The following is a 16255-nucleotide window of genomic DNA, read 5'->3' on the forward strand; positions in this document are numbered from 1 at the left end:
TACTCCTAACAAATAAATATGCACAAAAGGCCATTTGTTGCTTGCGCCGTTATAAAGTGAACGTTTCCTTTATTCTGACTGTCTTTTGAACGATGGGAGTTTCAGCTCTTAAATTGTTGTTGTTCTATATATCTGTAACACTTAGATTTCACAGCGTCCTTATTAGCTAAGTATTACTTTCTCAATTTTTATGACCTATTTCTTTTCCCTACTCCTGGTGATTTATTCTAAAACTTATCTGGTACCAAACAAAGATATATGTCCATATATTCACTGATATCAGACAGTGGAACATTATTTTGATTGAGTACTAAAGCCTTTTCAACTCTGCCATTTCAAGATGGCAAAGGTAGTGATGTGGTCTGTAGCCTATCACTTGTCCTGAAAGGGGTTTCTACCAAAGTGAGGCTGAAATAAAACAGCACTGAAAACTTAAAAAAAAAAAAAAACCAAAACAAAACAAACAAAAAAAAAAAAAACAACAAAAAACCCAAAAACAAACAAGCAAAAAAACCCCACCAAAACTAACCAAAAAACAACCACAACTATTTTAAACAAAAGAACATCTGATTAGAACTTAAGATTATTTCCCCTGAGTTTTCAGGTTCATTTGAACTAAAACTTACAGTAAAGGGCAGACTACAGTTAACAAAAAAAACAAAAAAAATGCAGTTCCTAGGTTCATTTGTAAATGAAACCTTGAAGAAACCTCTATGTAAGCACAGCAGCAATGCTTTATTTCATTTGCTTACAAAAAAAACTCCCTGTAATATTTAACTAGCCAGTAATTAATAAGCTCATCACAAGTCATGTAGATTGCAGAGGTTGCATCAAATTAATATAATCATGCTGGTATGCATTCAAGTTAATTTGCTGTTTTAAATAATGTGTGAATTTATGCTCACCCATCTTCAGATACAGAAATTTTGTAAGGATGATGAGAAGCTTGGAAAACCTTTATCCCACAAAACAAACTAGGACTCTTACATTTAGAAAAAAATAATAAAAAAATGAAAAAGGGAAAAAAGTAAAGAAGACGATGACAAAATTCTGTAAAAATAATTTAAAAACTGTCTTTTATTGTCATTCAGCAATAAAATTGCTCACATCAGGTATAAAATGAAGAAAAGGGAAATTTGTTTTTCAGAAAGCACAGGTAAATTACAGAAACTGGTGTATTTTGTATTTTGGAGCCCAGCAGTCCAAGTCAGTTTCAATAGCCAGTCCTGGACAGCAACTGCTTTAGTACTTCTTAGCACAGTCATCCCAGTTCAATCCTTTGCTAATTTTTAACATGCCACAAGCTCAGATGTATACCAAATAAGGAATTGTTGTGGTAGTATCCTATTTCTAGCACTTTCCCAAAGCATCAGATGCCAGACAGTACACACTTGTTCTGACTTAAAACCATTCTATAGTTCATAAACACAAACAGGCACTCACTACTATACGCAGAAGCATCAAGTTGTAAAGATGACTGTGACTAAGCCAGTGAGATAAAGCAAAAGTAGTACAGCTATGCCTGCCATCACATATAGAAATCAAATTTACATTAAATGTCACAGAACCAGGAGAGGTCAGACAGGGATGAGTGCTCTTGCAGTAAATAAAAATTGTTGTGCCTTCTCTCTTGTCAAACCTGGCTGCCGAATCCTTATTACACATTACAATTACTTCTGAGATGGAATACAGACTTCATGCATTATATTTATTTCACTTCATTTGCATCTTAAATGCATAACATTTGCATTTCTACTAAAGCAATGACACAAACTTGTAACTCAAAAGATGTACTTTGATTGGAACTTGTAATTATAACACGTAACAGAAGTAAGATAAATTTTCAACATACACTGGGAATTTTGTACAAGGGGGCCAGTGCTGCTTCACTGAATCATTTCTAAAAAGCACTGTGGAGGAGTGAAAATGAGGAGAAAAGAGATCCACTAGCCAAAGAGAGACAGAGGACAGAAAGAACATTTTAAAAGAAATAGAAAGTGTCCCAAAAACCAAGCCTTACTGAAAAAAACATCACTCAGGAGAGTTCCAACTTTAGATGCTCACCTACCTGACAGGAACTGGACATTTAATCTCTAATTAGTATTGACATATAAGAAATCAATGTTGTTTTGAAATGTAATTACTGAGCAATTTACATGAAGAAACCTTTCAGTATAGGAAATCTATCACTCAGGTAATGTTCTTGTGTGCATGAACCTTTACACATTCTAATTTGAAAGTATGTTTTAAAAATGCATCGTGACATTGTAAAATATTTACTTTAAAAATATGTCTTACAATTAGATTACATTCCTTCCTCTGAAAGTAAGATATGAAGAAGAAAGCAGCTCATTCCTTCAAGATTTCTTCCTCGGTCCCCTGAAGAAGAAATTTCTACTGATAATTTGGGCTACACAGAAAATATTCCTGCAAGCTACTTAGCTCAGGGAACATACAATGTGGGATCACCCAGCCTGGGGTCCCACTACTTTTCAATTAACTTTTAGCAGGACTCTTATCCCATCCATTATTTTTGTAGTCTATACAAAAAATGCATGACAGCAGAACCTGTTAATTTGAAAGTTTTGATAAAAAATACCGGAGTGCTTTATAAATTTCCTAGTACACTACTATGCTTCATATTAAACAGAGTACTGATGTGAAATGTCAGCTATCTAAATTGCTCTGTGCTGTCATTTCACTGGTTGTTCCGTTTGATACAACAATGTTTAAAACCTTCTGGAGAACACCAGTTTCCAAAATGAGCTCCTCTTGCACTGAATATGTGCTGCTGTAGTTATGCATTGCCTCATCATAAAGTGTAAAAGCAGAAGTTCTAACATGACTTACATACCAATAAAAATATTTGCTAGTAACCAAGGATGTGATGCTCCTCAGCAGATGCCTTTTCAGTGTCTCTATATAGGCAGAAGAGGCCAGAAAACTTGGCAGTATTTTAACTTGCATGTTTTATGTACTTCAGTAAGAAATTGCAATGCCTATTGCTCCTATAACTCATTCCATCAGAAATATTTATGTCAGCCGTACAAAATTATAACAATACAGCTCTCCTGAAAGAAACCTAAGCCTATGTATTTCAACTGTCACTGGAAAAGTCACTGGAAGGTCCAAAATGACAAAAGGCAAGACAACAGGTCAGAGAATATATGGCAAAGATGGTCTGGATACATGTGGTATTATAATGAAGGCTGAATAATGAAGAAGGAAAGGTATGTATTTGGGTTTTTTTGTTTCTTACTTTGTTAAGTTTTCTCTGCAGTACCAAAACTATCATTTTGTTCTAGCAATTTGGATTTATCTTAAAATACTGTAGTTTGAATTTTACTTTTGTGATGTGAAAAAAGAGAGAGAAAAAGTGCTATTTCTTGTGTGACCTATCTGAGAATTTACACTTCGTGCTTTCTAGTCAAGAACTTATAAATATGCAACAGCTATAAACAAACAAATCTTGATGTACCTAAATAAAATTTTTAAAAAGTCAACAGAGATAACTACAAGGAAAAGACTAATCCTGACCTTACTCCTTTCACATATTGACTGAGCCATGAGCATGAACTATATTATTACTTTTGACATAAACATAAATTCACTGTTGGAAGGATGTCTCCTGCATTGTCTGTTAATATATCAAATTGTTATAAGCCATTTATTTCCAATTAATTATTTATTAATTTTAAAATAACTATTGGACACCTTCTCCCAAATAAAAGATGAGGGAAAGAAATTACTTCTGGATAATTGATAGCCTTCTGGTCAGGACACAGGTAGGAAGCAAGGAGTAGCTATGCAGGGACCTGAATCTGTATATCCTATATGTCTAGTGAACTCTCTTCTGCCACTCCATTCTGATCAAGGTGTGTTTTTCCGAGTAAAATAACAGATTAAAAGTTCAAAGAAATTCAAGAAGACTTAAGCTGACAAGGAATAGGAAACTTTGGAAATGTTTAAAACATTTTGCTAAATATAAAGTTTATTTCTCACTCTATCCTATCCTGAACAAACATTAGCCTCCATAATCTCCTCTCTAGCCCCCATGTTTGACTATGGCAATGACAGGTGATGTCAAGTGTGATATAACTAAATGAACCAAAGGCTTCTTCCTTGGGCAAAGAAAAATACAATTAATTAATGTTCCCTAATATTATTGAATGATATCAAGGCAAACATTTTTCTACATCCCACCAACAATTTTACAGATATTAAATGAGTACCCAGAAGAAAAATGGAGACTACCCACTAGGTCTGGAAAAGGAAAACCCATTTAAATAAGTGTTTGAATAAAATGTGTGGAAAATATAAGATGCTAGAAATCTCAAGGAAGATATCCCACTAAATGTGAAGCATTTCTTTTGCAAAGGTATGAATATGGTAAACTTGGAATCACTAAATATTAGAAAGATTAGTACGTAAAATGTTGTTGAAAGTTTAGTTAAATAAAAGAATGTATTTCCTTGAAGCTGAAGAAAATAAACAATTTCTCTGGACTAGATCTGTCTATTGATTTTTTTGCAGAACACATTTCTTCCTGTCTTTATTAACTTAATTTTCTGGAAATTACTAACTTCAGAGTTAAGAATAAGCAACACTAGAGTCAGGACTGGAGAGGACTTCAAGAAATTAGTTATTTAATCTCTTCTCAAATATTATATATCTATTATCCTTGGTAGGTATATGGCTAGCCTATTTTAAAAGATCTTCAAGAAATGGGAACTTAGTAACCCTTCTGGATCCTCTTCTCCTCATTATTGATGATCATTATCAGTAGGATGGTTTAACTAATGCCAGACCTGATTTTCTGTAATTCTATTCTGTTACTTTCTCTGGTAGCCACTCTGACATGGAAAACTATTCAATATTTTTTCCTTTTTATTATGAAACATCTCAGGTATCATCTTTCTTCCTTGCCCTCCCTATCTTTTCTTTTTGGGCATAAATTATGTTAATTCAATTTGTATTCCTTCTTGTATCAAATATTCTGGACATCTGATTATCCTTCTTCTTAACCTTAATTCTTCCACATTTTCTGGAAGAACAAGGTCTACACTAAGCATACAGAAGCTGAAGACTATCCAGTGCCAAGGACAGAGTAACCTGCCCAATGCAGATAGGAAGAGAAAATGCCTTTCCTTGTTTTGCAGGTGTACATTGCAATGCAGGTTTTGTTTTTTCTCCTAAAGAATGATGTGTTATTAACACATGTTCAACATCTGACTCCTTTTATTACTCTTAAACCCCTCACAGAACTGCTGCCTCATTAGTTGTTTCCAGACTTCTCTGTGCACTTCTGAACTCACTGTTAAGAACTGAATTTAAAAATCCTCCTTTCTTGTTGTTTTCTGTACCTTCTGTATCAAAATATGCTCATCAATACAAGCTACCTCACAGTCAGGGTGCTGCTGCACTCCCTTCTCAACATATACTCAGGCCACTCAAATTTCCAGTGAGCTATAAATCCCATTAATGGTGCTATTAAAATTCGAGGGGGAGTGGGACCCATACAGAGAAAAACAAAACAAAACAAAACAAAACAAAAAAACCCCAAAGAAACAAACAAACAAAAAACAACACAAAACAAAAAAAGAAACCTAGGACCAAAACAGAAATCTTTTTCTTCTTCCTTACGTTTCTAGTTCTATAGTAAGTTATAGATATTTACACGGCATTTTGTTTCTTTTCTCTAGAGACTTGAAATATATCTGTACTCTTCACAACAGTACTAAGGCACTCTCCTCCCTCATTTCTTCCTAATATTTCCTAAACTTCCTATTTTCTTGTATTTCCTGAACAAGTTTACATTCTTACTCTAATCATGGAAATTATTCCACAGTATTCATTATAATTCTCTTTTTTATCCCCCATATATCTTACACTTATAATTTGTATGAAGACAAAATCTGCGTCTCTGTCTTCTCCCTGCTTCAATTCATGCTACGAATAATAACCCAATACCTTCTGTTTTCAGGATCTTTATCTGAGTATTTTTCACATTGTTCTGTGGAGTTTCGTTATTCTCCTGTCAATCTTGGGAGTAAACTTAATATTCGTACTCTTTTTCATGAGATATACTCTAATCTCACTTTAAATCTCCCAACATAACATTGCAAGGCTGAATAATCAGGGTGGTCTGGTGAAACCATCTCTGTGGGATGCATCCTTCACTACTGCAACATTAATGCAACTTGCACAGATATACCTTTAGTAATACTTTTTACTTTGAAATTTTATTTACCAAGAGAATTCTTCTTAAGAAAAATGTTTATCCAGACGAAGTTTGACAGAGCAACACGGGAGTTTGCCTCTAAGTGTTAAATTAGAGCTTCCAAATGAAAGGGTTGTTTGAAAATCCAGCTGTGCCCCTCAGATCAGCTAAATGCTTCTGTAGTCATTATACAAGATTGATGAGAACCTCCTTGACAGATCCTCCTTGATTTGGACAACTGAAGCTAACAAGGCTCATACTCAAATTATTCTCACAGCACTAAATAAATACAAGCTTTTTAATTGCTTATTATGTTTTAATGAACCAGTTGAACATGTTTTGGTTTAATTGTTTTTCTTCATATTTGACCTTTTTCTAACTCTTCCTCCAATTTCCAAGCCTGTAAGTATACTTATTTGATACTAGTCCTCATGTTTTTTATCCCTCTTAGATGTTCCAAAATGGTTCATAATGTTGAAGATCTTGTAACAATGAATGTACATTAGATTGCAGCCATCAGCTGTACTCTTAGGCTGAAAATTCCTTTTAATCTTGGGCTAGCAAAGCCTTTCTAGTCAAATTTCCTTTTGAAATAAAAGGCAAGTACTAAAATTTCCACTGTACTGTTTTCCTATTACTCCTGAGCATTACTATTGAAGACCAAGATGGCATTAAGTTGGGGTACTGTCTGCCTGGCCAACTTTTAAAACACATTCATAGACATAACAAGCATGAAAGTTAGTTACAGAATCACCAAGATTTTTACGTTTATGCAAACAAAAATACAATAATATAGTTAGTATTTTTCTCATCAGGAAATCTTCATTTTTATTTGCCCTAATTGAAATTACTGAGTTTTACTATTATCTTCAGGTAAATCAAAGCTGATTACACTTTCAGAACTAGCTTCATGCAGTGTGGCTGCATGCATTTCAAAATCTCACCTGATTTAGAGAAATCAGTGACTTGAGCCTATATACTTAAAGAGAATAACAGAGGCTGTTCCGTAGAGTAATTTCATTACATCTATTATTCCTTATAAACATGTTAAACCATAGTCAAACAATGTAGCTGTTGTTTGATAGTTTTCATTTTCTCTCCCAGGAAACAGTCAAATATTATTTTTTTTCTAATTCTAGTTAAACATATCAGACTGTAAATTTTTGCATCAGAAGCTACCTACTCATCCTATAAAGCAACCAGTGTAGTGAGTTTGAACAATTAAAAAGGCCTTAGAAAATGCTTGAATTGGAAAATTGTTAAATGATGACCAAATAAAATCAAAGTTTAATCAACTCAGCTCCCCAGCATGGAGACTAAAGGATGTCACAATAGTGTTGGAGAAGCATAAATATAGGAAGAGGAAATTTGAATGAGGAGGCTTTTATATGTATTAGGAAAAAAAGAGCTAGGAAATCTAGCTAGAACCTGGCATCTTAGTGAGAAAGAAAATAAAGTGATGTGGTTTCTTTAAGAACAAAGAGCATAAGTATTTGAAAAGTGTCTGTGGGAGTGTGGTAGATTCTCCATGATACACACTCTCTAAATCAAGTTTGAATGACTTTCTGAAATACAAGCCTGGGTTCAGTCAGACAGTTTAGGCTTGGTGCAGGAGCTGCTGGAAGTAATTCCCTAGCATGCATTATGCAGCAGGATGAGCTTTAAAATCTACTGAGAAGATATTTGGGCCAAAATAGCAGCTTGCACACACTGATACAACTTTTTAAAAGCCAGTTGAGTTGTATTGATTTACACCAGCTTCTGATCTTGCCCTTGGAATATAATTTACTGCTGTCATTATGCAATAACACCCAGACCCTGTCTGTTTTTCATGCCGTAATAAGAGCAGCTGTCTTTGCGGTTTGGGGCCTGATCCAATTACACTCAATGGGAAAACTCCCATTTAGCGCAGGCACACAATTAGATGGTTACAAATTGGTCACAAATAAATTCAGACTGGAAATTAAAACTATTCCATCTGAGATTGTTTTTTCTTTATCTGGTAAAATGCTGGAGCAGCCTCGCAAACAGATTAACAAGTCAAGGAACATGTTAAAATTTAGACTGAAAATAGAGAAGGGACTATGTAACAAACAGAAAAAAGGGGGAGGGGTGTAACAGTATTTCCGCTGTACCCTCCTTGTCTCCGGTAATTTGTAACACAGTGACAGCACTCATTTGAGGCAGAAAGGAGTGGGACTTGGAGGTCTAGGGCACTTGAGGTCGTGGTATCTCTAGGAGGATTTGAAATGAACCTGTAGCTCTATTGCTTCATAACACCTTTTAGGTGTTATTAGTCCTCCTGATGGGTTCTGTAGACAGCAGAAGTGTGCAGGGAGAGTCTTCAAGGTATGGAGCAGCTATGGTTTGTGAGTCTTTATAACCTTCCCAGGGTGTGGAAAGCAGCCGTGATCCAAGGCAGAAAGCAGGGTGGACTCCCGCTGTAAATAAATGAGATTAGCTGGTTGTGTGCTTTGGGGTCCTGCTCACTTTTACAAGGTTAAACCATTTGCCAGATCTTATGTCACCAGGAATTGCTTTCACCAGGTCACTGATAATTACTGTTTGGAACTTTTTTTTCCCTTTTGCCTTGTAATATCTGCATTTTCTTTAACATACAACCTTACCACTTAGGACTTTGCTGAAATGTTTGATCTGTCTTCCGCTGGCATATTCTGATTATGGGGTTTTCTTGTGGTTTAGCACATTGTAAGCAATTTTTAGGGAACCAGGAACTGTTCTGTTATATAGTAGATTATACTGTAGACTTTTCTGAACCAAATATCTACTACAGAGTTTCCTCTAGCTGTGATACAACTGATGAAATGAAAGTGAGCCCATTTAGTCTTGTTTTTCTATTTATGTTGTCTACTGTTGAACACAGAGTATTTTATTTCTGTCTTTTATTCTTGTCATTTTTTTATTATTATTATTCCTGTCTTTAGGCATTCTGCTGTATCTTTGAAACAGGAAGAGCACAGTCAGACACAGCATTTGTAAAAGGAGCCCAGACAAATGAACGGGAGGCATTCTGATCCCAGGTAAGGCCAGGGCTTTTCTTTATTTGTCTTGCTTATTATTCTACCACCTCAAATGTTACGGTTATTTCTGTCACACAAAACAGAACCTGAAACACTTTAAGAGCAGCATCAGTGCTTTCCCAGAAGCAACTCTTTCAGTATAAAAGCAAAAAGGGTTAGTACATAATTAAGATACCACAGATAGGTTTCATTTGACTAAATATAGATATTTATAATATGATGTTAGTTATATCCAAAAATATATTCCTAAATATAAATTGAAGTGCTACTGACATGAAAGTGCCATTCCACTAAGGAAGGAATTTAGCATAATGAACTCAGATATAGACATTGTCATTGCAGGCACCGAAAGTTAGACTAGGTACATTTAATCCTAAATTCCACTACCGACCATTTTAGGAGATATCAGTACAATACACTAAGCTTAATGAAAATGTTCCTTGTTTTCCCAGTTTATACAGTCTGATGTTGAAAATAAATAAAAATAAAATAAATAAAGCTGACTTAGCTAGCCATGTAGGAATCTTGCAAGGATGGAAGGATCACCAGGGTGCATATGTGCATTGCTCTGAAGCTCTTTACAGCTTGCCTTGCCTGAAGAATAAAAATATATATAGAATACTCTTCTTTTCTCGTGAAATATCAGTCACTTGAAAAAGTCCCTCAGCAGAAGTTAGAACAATTTAAACTTACCAAGCTAAAGTTAGGTACTAGTAAATAGTAGTAAACAGCATTTTGGAATTTGTCTTCCTATCCTGTCAGGCATGCACAGCACACACTAGGAAGAACTAAAGGTCTATGTCATCATACATAAGACATGCAAAACTTCAAGCACATGTGACTTAAAGTATTTAAAAGGTGAGCACTATAGACTGCATATTTTTATTAATAATATAGAAAGATAAATCACTTGATAAATTTTTTACATTGCTCCTATATTAATTTCCTGGCCTAGAAGTAGTGGAATACCTATAGACAAGAAGTAACAGAAAATGTTTTCTCTCTGTTTCATTTTTGTGCATGAGAGGAGTTTACACAAAAATGCATCCTATTTTTACTCATTATGTATAATTTTACACCTATTTTTTTCATAAAAGAATGCACATACATGCACATCTTGGTGCTATCGTTTCCATTCCTCAAGTACCTATATTATCAGTGCTACAACTGCTACCCTTCAGATAGCTTTCCATTCATCATATAATAGATAAATGTGGCTGATTCCAGGGCAGCTGAGTTGTTTCCATGGTTTGGTTTCAATGGTAAGGGTTTATTCAGCAAGGCATTTAAGCCTGTGTTCAATTTAGAGCAATTGGATAGTCCTAATATATCCTGCTAATTAGGCACCTGTCTACATCAGTCGGAATTAGTGATAAAACCAAATGTTTTCTCTGAATCAAGGCTTAAATTTAAGGGTAGTTACTCTACTAGTGAAAATTCAATGGCAGCTTTAGCAATGGCCATTGGATAGAAAATATTGATTCTGCTCGCAAGAGTTCCCACATTTTTTATTTTTTATTTATGTATTTCCTGGTTAGAGTTAATTAAAAAAAGCAGATTATGAATATAATACAAGGTGGAAATCAATCTTCCACTAGTTTTATCTGCTAACATCTTACTTTAATTGTGATCAGTTCACAGACATTTTTTGGCAAATTAAAAACCAGCTTACAAATCAGTGAAAACACTGAAAATTATCAAAACTCAAAGGTTAACTTCTTGCACTAAACCAAAATTAGATGATAGTTCAATAAATATAGTTAGCCATGTAGAACTTAAAAGTAAAAATGTCAGAACACATATTGATTGAGAAAGATGTAGTACTTGGATATTGAAAATCCTGGATGTCTTGTGCATGCTCTTTTCATAAAGAATGTGTTGTATCTGGGAATCATAGAGATATTGGGAATAGTCCCATTGGAATCAAGAGAAAGATCTGCTCACCATGCGTAAGAATAATGTATCGCAATGATACACACAATTTTCCTCTAAAATATTTGCTAAAGTAACAAAATGTACATGAAAATTGTCAACCAAAGTTTCTGTTGCATATCAACACAGAAATTTGTATCCCTTGCTTTGAAGTTTGTTCTCAGAAATGGGCATGGTCATGTAATGCAGAGTAGGAAAGGACGGCTGTAGTGATGGCCTGCCACATCTGCTCATTCCATCTCTGCTTTTTTCAAGTACGGATAATGGAAGAGGTGGGTGCTATAGCTCAGTCAACTGGAGCACAAATAGTCCCCGGAGACAATGCCAAATACTGCATCATTTTTGTGCCCAGTTGATGGTGTCCGAATTTGGTGCATCTTGCCCCTTGAGAACCTGTCCAGTTTTTTATGATTTTAGGCCTGTGTTGGCCAAGATGGAAATATTTATTCAGAAACTATGGAAAAAAGATTAAGAGAGGAACTAAAAGGTTAAGAGAAAAAGGAAACTTTAAAGACACAGTGCAAAATAGAAGTGCAAAATGCTTGGAATATGTGACAATTCACAAGCCTCAAAATAATTGTAAAAGACAATCCTAGAGATATCATGTAGCTTTTCACTGTCTCTGGAAAGTGACCTTTTGCTTAACTATATAATCAGGGAAAATAACAATGCAATAACATTACAGCTTCTTTATTTTACTATAATGTGATATATGATATGATTATTTTTAATAAACTTTATTGGGGTAAAAGAAATGGAGAAAATGTAGCCCTATTCTGATAAACAGCAATTCAACTTATCTAGAAAAGTAATATTTGATAACTTGTAAAACTCTGAAAGCTCAGGATTCTTCCAAGCTCTGCATACCAGTGACTTAAAAGCATCTACCATTAAACACATCAATCTAAAGATTGATCAGCCACAGCTGTATCTCATCTTCATTTATATATCATCTGTGATTTAAGTTCAGATGAAATATTTCTGAACTTTGGAGACATTCACATCCTGTGAGATATGGAGGTAGATTCAATTAATTTTGGTTTTTGACAGGCCAAAATTTGAACCTTGCTTTTACATTTACACTTCTATAATTGGAGTCCCAACCAGCTTGAGTGTTGAAGGTCCATCAAAGTTAACCACCACCAGGTATAAAGTACCATATCTTGGGATCACCAATATGATTGAGCTAGTCCCCTTTCATAGCTTTTACAGCTACCATAGAAATGCAGGTGTACTAAAGGCTAACATGATAGCAATTACCGCATTAAGGTGATGGATCTGTACACATGTAAGTGAGTGGAAAAATATGCCCTATCAATTCTGTTATTGTTACAATCAGACACAGGGAAGGTGGACTCCAAATATTATTTGATGGTCTTTTAAGTCTTCTGCTTCTCTTAAAAAAAAAAAAGAAAAAGAAAAAGAAAAAAACACCACTAAAATTTCAGGAGCATGTATCTATAGATATATGTAATTTATAATTCCAATTAAAAAAAACACCTAAGAGGTGGACTTAATTAATAAAATATGATTACTTCTCCTGTCCTCCTCTGATATGATCTTCAAGAAAGATCGATTAGTTGGAATGTCTCAGAAATTGCGAAAGTGAGCAGAAAATCAACCCTTACAATCATACAGGCATTCAACACCTTGTTTCCTGTTGCGTGACCTAGCATAAAATCATAAATATTATGTTATTGTGTTATTATATATATGTGCCTCATTAATGTTATTTTGCTTTTTTGATACATCCAGAAGTTCTAACCGACAAAAGAGGTTCACTGGACAGCATGCTCTACAAACAGGTGACATGAAACTTTATGATCACAGGAGGATTTGCACTTTAAGAGGGCAGGAGGAGGAGGAGAAGACAAGAACTGAAGTTATTTGCTTGAGGTGGCTTTTGCAAGGTCTGGAACCACTGAACTACAATACCACCTTCCTAGGAGTTTCTCTGGGTTTCTGATGAAGATTGATGAAATATTCATTATTTCATTCTTTAAATCAAAATTAATACATTCTTGATAATCTTTGTTGTGTTTCTGGACTGCCTAAATGTTCTGATCAGAGAAAATAGATCAGAAATAAAGAGGGAACATGTTTTATGATGTTTTATAATTTAAGAATTGACAGGACATCACTCTAGCGTGTGTTAGAAAGAACTATTACTGTAAGACTAACCTGATTCCATGAAGAAATACAGGAAAGAACAATTTTTCTGATTCAATAAATCTAAGATTATTTAGCAATTTTAGAATCAGAAATTCAGTTGCTTGTGCTGTATCTGTAATTTACTTTTCATAAAACTACATGGGAACTGCTTTAAAAAATCCAACTTTAAAAAATCCTATTGGTTGTTCTGCGTCTTGCCTCCACCACACACAATAGCAAATACTTACAATGAGAATAGCTCCACTGGAGCAATACTAATACATTTGCCACAGTTCCCACTCTGTCATTATGCACAGGAGCCTGTGCTTATCCCCTTTTTAAATTGGAGACTCTTTTAACCAGGAATCCCCAGGATGAAACTGAACCATTTTCCTCACGGCAAAACAAATCCTTCTCTGGTGAATTTTGTTATTGTTTATTGTTACAGTGTTTTATCAGCACTAAACTGTATGAAAGCTTCAATTAGTTCTTGATGAATGATCCCATAAAATCATGTAGTTTCATTTCCCCTGCCACTAGATATTTCACTGACTGTTATTAAATGAAATATAATTGGGACAGGATTCAGGAAACTTAGAGTCTTCTTATTTTCCTTTTTGCGCTTGAACATTGGAGTGTGCCTCAAATATTTCATTTTTTAAAGGTGATGGCTTTTTGTTTTAAACTGAAATACTCTGCAGTTCTAACTATTGTTTAGGATTGCCACACCATTAGCATTTAATGCAAGACTAGGAAAATACAGATATTTCAGCCATTTTCTGCACCTTTCTCCTCTGTCAATAGCTCTGTAAATTTTGCATTATGAAGACTAAGATTCACTGGAAAAAAAAACATTCTTCCCAGGTCCCGTGAATAACAATGTTGTATTTGTCTCTGATGAAACTCCATTGAATGCGACATAATTGCAGCAAGAATGAATACAAGGTTTCTTACTATACATTTAAATTCTGGTTTATTATGACTAGTGTTCTGTGTTTTGGGATAGAGAGTGTGCTTCAGCAGAATCCAGAGTCCAAATGCTCTCACCAAGTAATTTAAACTTTCTTTGGAAAGGAGCAATTCAAATGCACTATCACTAATTTCGTCCTTGTTCCTAGGTTTCATATCCAAATACAGAACCTACCGAGCAGAAGAATCAGTGTCTACATTCACATTTATGATATCTGGCTTACAGGAGAGCTTTTCAGCAACAAAAAGCCTGTTCTGAACATAGTTATCTCCCTTTTATCAAATTCTCTGGCATAAATGCTAGTCAAAAAAAAAAATCAGTAAAAGATTGTCACATCTGGATGGAGGGACTAACTGTAATATCTCATAATGGAAGGAAATTCTTCTAACTACTTAAGAACTCATTGCAGCCTGCCCAGAGCTGTCAAAGTATCCTTTGACTTGTCTATTCACTTCTTTTCCTCGCATGTTGCAAGTAGATTTAGTCAATGGTGCTGTTGAATACACACACTGCTGCAACCATCAGTGCTTCATAGCAAAACACAGTTAATCTGCTGAATGGGATAAATGTGTTTATTGGTATCAGACCCAAACATCACCCACCAGATACATCTAAGTAACTTCCAAACAGAAGATGCTATTTTCAGTAAGAAAAAAAAGTGGCAAATATCAGACTATTCTATCATCAAAGAAGTGTAAAGATATTTATCATATACTGCAAAAGATTTTTTCCCTTTGTATAGTCGAAGACGAGGATACTATCAGGCATCATATTCTTGGCATACATTTTTGGATCAGTTAAGAAGCAGGAAATCAAACCATCAAACATCACTAAACACAAGATACGAAAGCTTCAGATTTTACAGTTACATCAGAAAATAAATCATTTCACAGCATTGTGAAACAGAAGAAACTAATAAATACATGAATGGAGCATGATATTTTTGCTTCTACAGGTAAAATTTAGTTATTTCTACCATTTCTTCAGCAAGTCAGAAATTTTACTAGTAAATCTCAGTGTTTGGGCTATACATTCACAGACCCTGGGAGTCAGGGAAAATTCTTTCCTACATGATTGTATTATTGACCAATGAGGCAAAACCAGACCCCAGCTGCCTTCTGATTTGGAACTCAGGAGAACTGACTTCACATGGTGGCTTTGATGCAGGCACTTTTTGTCAGACAAGCCATTCTCCATCTCAAAAAAACAGGGCTCTTCTGCTTCCTGAAAACCCATGATAAATTCACTCCCACTAGAAGGACATGCCTGCATTCATATCTGGAAAGGATGCTCGTGAGTAGCTCAAGCCACCTCAGCATCTCTCTCCTTTCGCCCAGCATGGCAGCTGGACTCATTGCCCACCTTATCTGGGCATTTGTGGCATGCCTGGAAAGTAACTCTAGCCATTGATAATGACTTTAATGTCTATGTTAGCTATCCCTACCAAACAAAATGCTAAAATACAGGGGAGGGTGGGAGGAGAACACCAAACCCTTGAATATTTATTCAAGAAAGTATGTCTTGAAAGAACATACCCAGCAACAGTACAAAAGAGATATATGTGCTTCCTGATGGAGTGTTTGGACTCCCAGTTAACAAGCATTATAAGTGGATAACTGCACTCAGAGAATATTTCTTCGCAACTCTTGAAGAATACTTTTGAGTTCCAGAGATCAAAAGAGCTACATGAACCAAGTGTTATTGGTGTATTATATTGAGATCAGTTATAAATAAAAGAAGATAAAGGAAAATAGTAAAGTCAAATTGTTTTCTTCTTTCATTCTTTTCTTTTAATCAATATTTGTTTTTAAAAGCAAGAGAGTTCTACAGGGCTCTGGTTAAATAAGACCCTTTCTGTAATTATAAATGTACACATGTAAGAGTCCTTTTAAAGGAAAATAATAGCCTACTGGGTATTTGTGAGAGAGGGCTTGTTCTCTT

The 16255-nt window shown here is 34.9% G+C and overlaps 1 long non-coding RNA gene across 1 annotated transcript; it reads left to right on the forward strand.

Annotated features, from left to right (window-relative positions):
* The first annotated feature begins 8346 nt into the window (after positions 1–8346).
* Positions 8347–13226, forward strand: LOC135411830 (uncharacterized). The gene is made up of 3 exons (XR_010429341.1): positions 8347–8569; positions 9166–9261; positions 12949–13226. It is a non-coding gene; the product is annotated as an uncharacterized LOC135411830 (long non-coding RNA).
* The last annotated feature ends 3029 nt before the right edge of the window (positions 13227–16255 follow it).

The sequence above is a fragment of the Pseudopipra pipra genome, chromosome 3, assembly GCF_036250125.1.
Source record: "Pseudopipra pipra isolate bDixPip1 chromosome 3, bDixPip1.hap1, whole genome shotgun sequence".
Taxonomy (NCBI): Eukaryota; Metazoa; Chordata; class Aves; order Passeriformes; family Pipridae; genus Pseudopipra; species Pseudopipra pipra.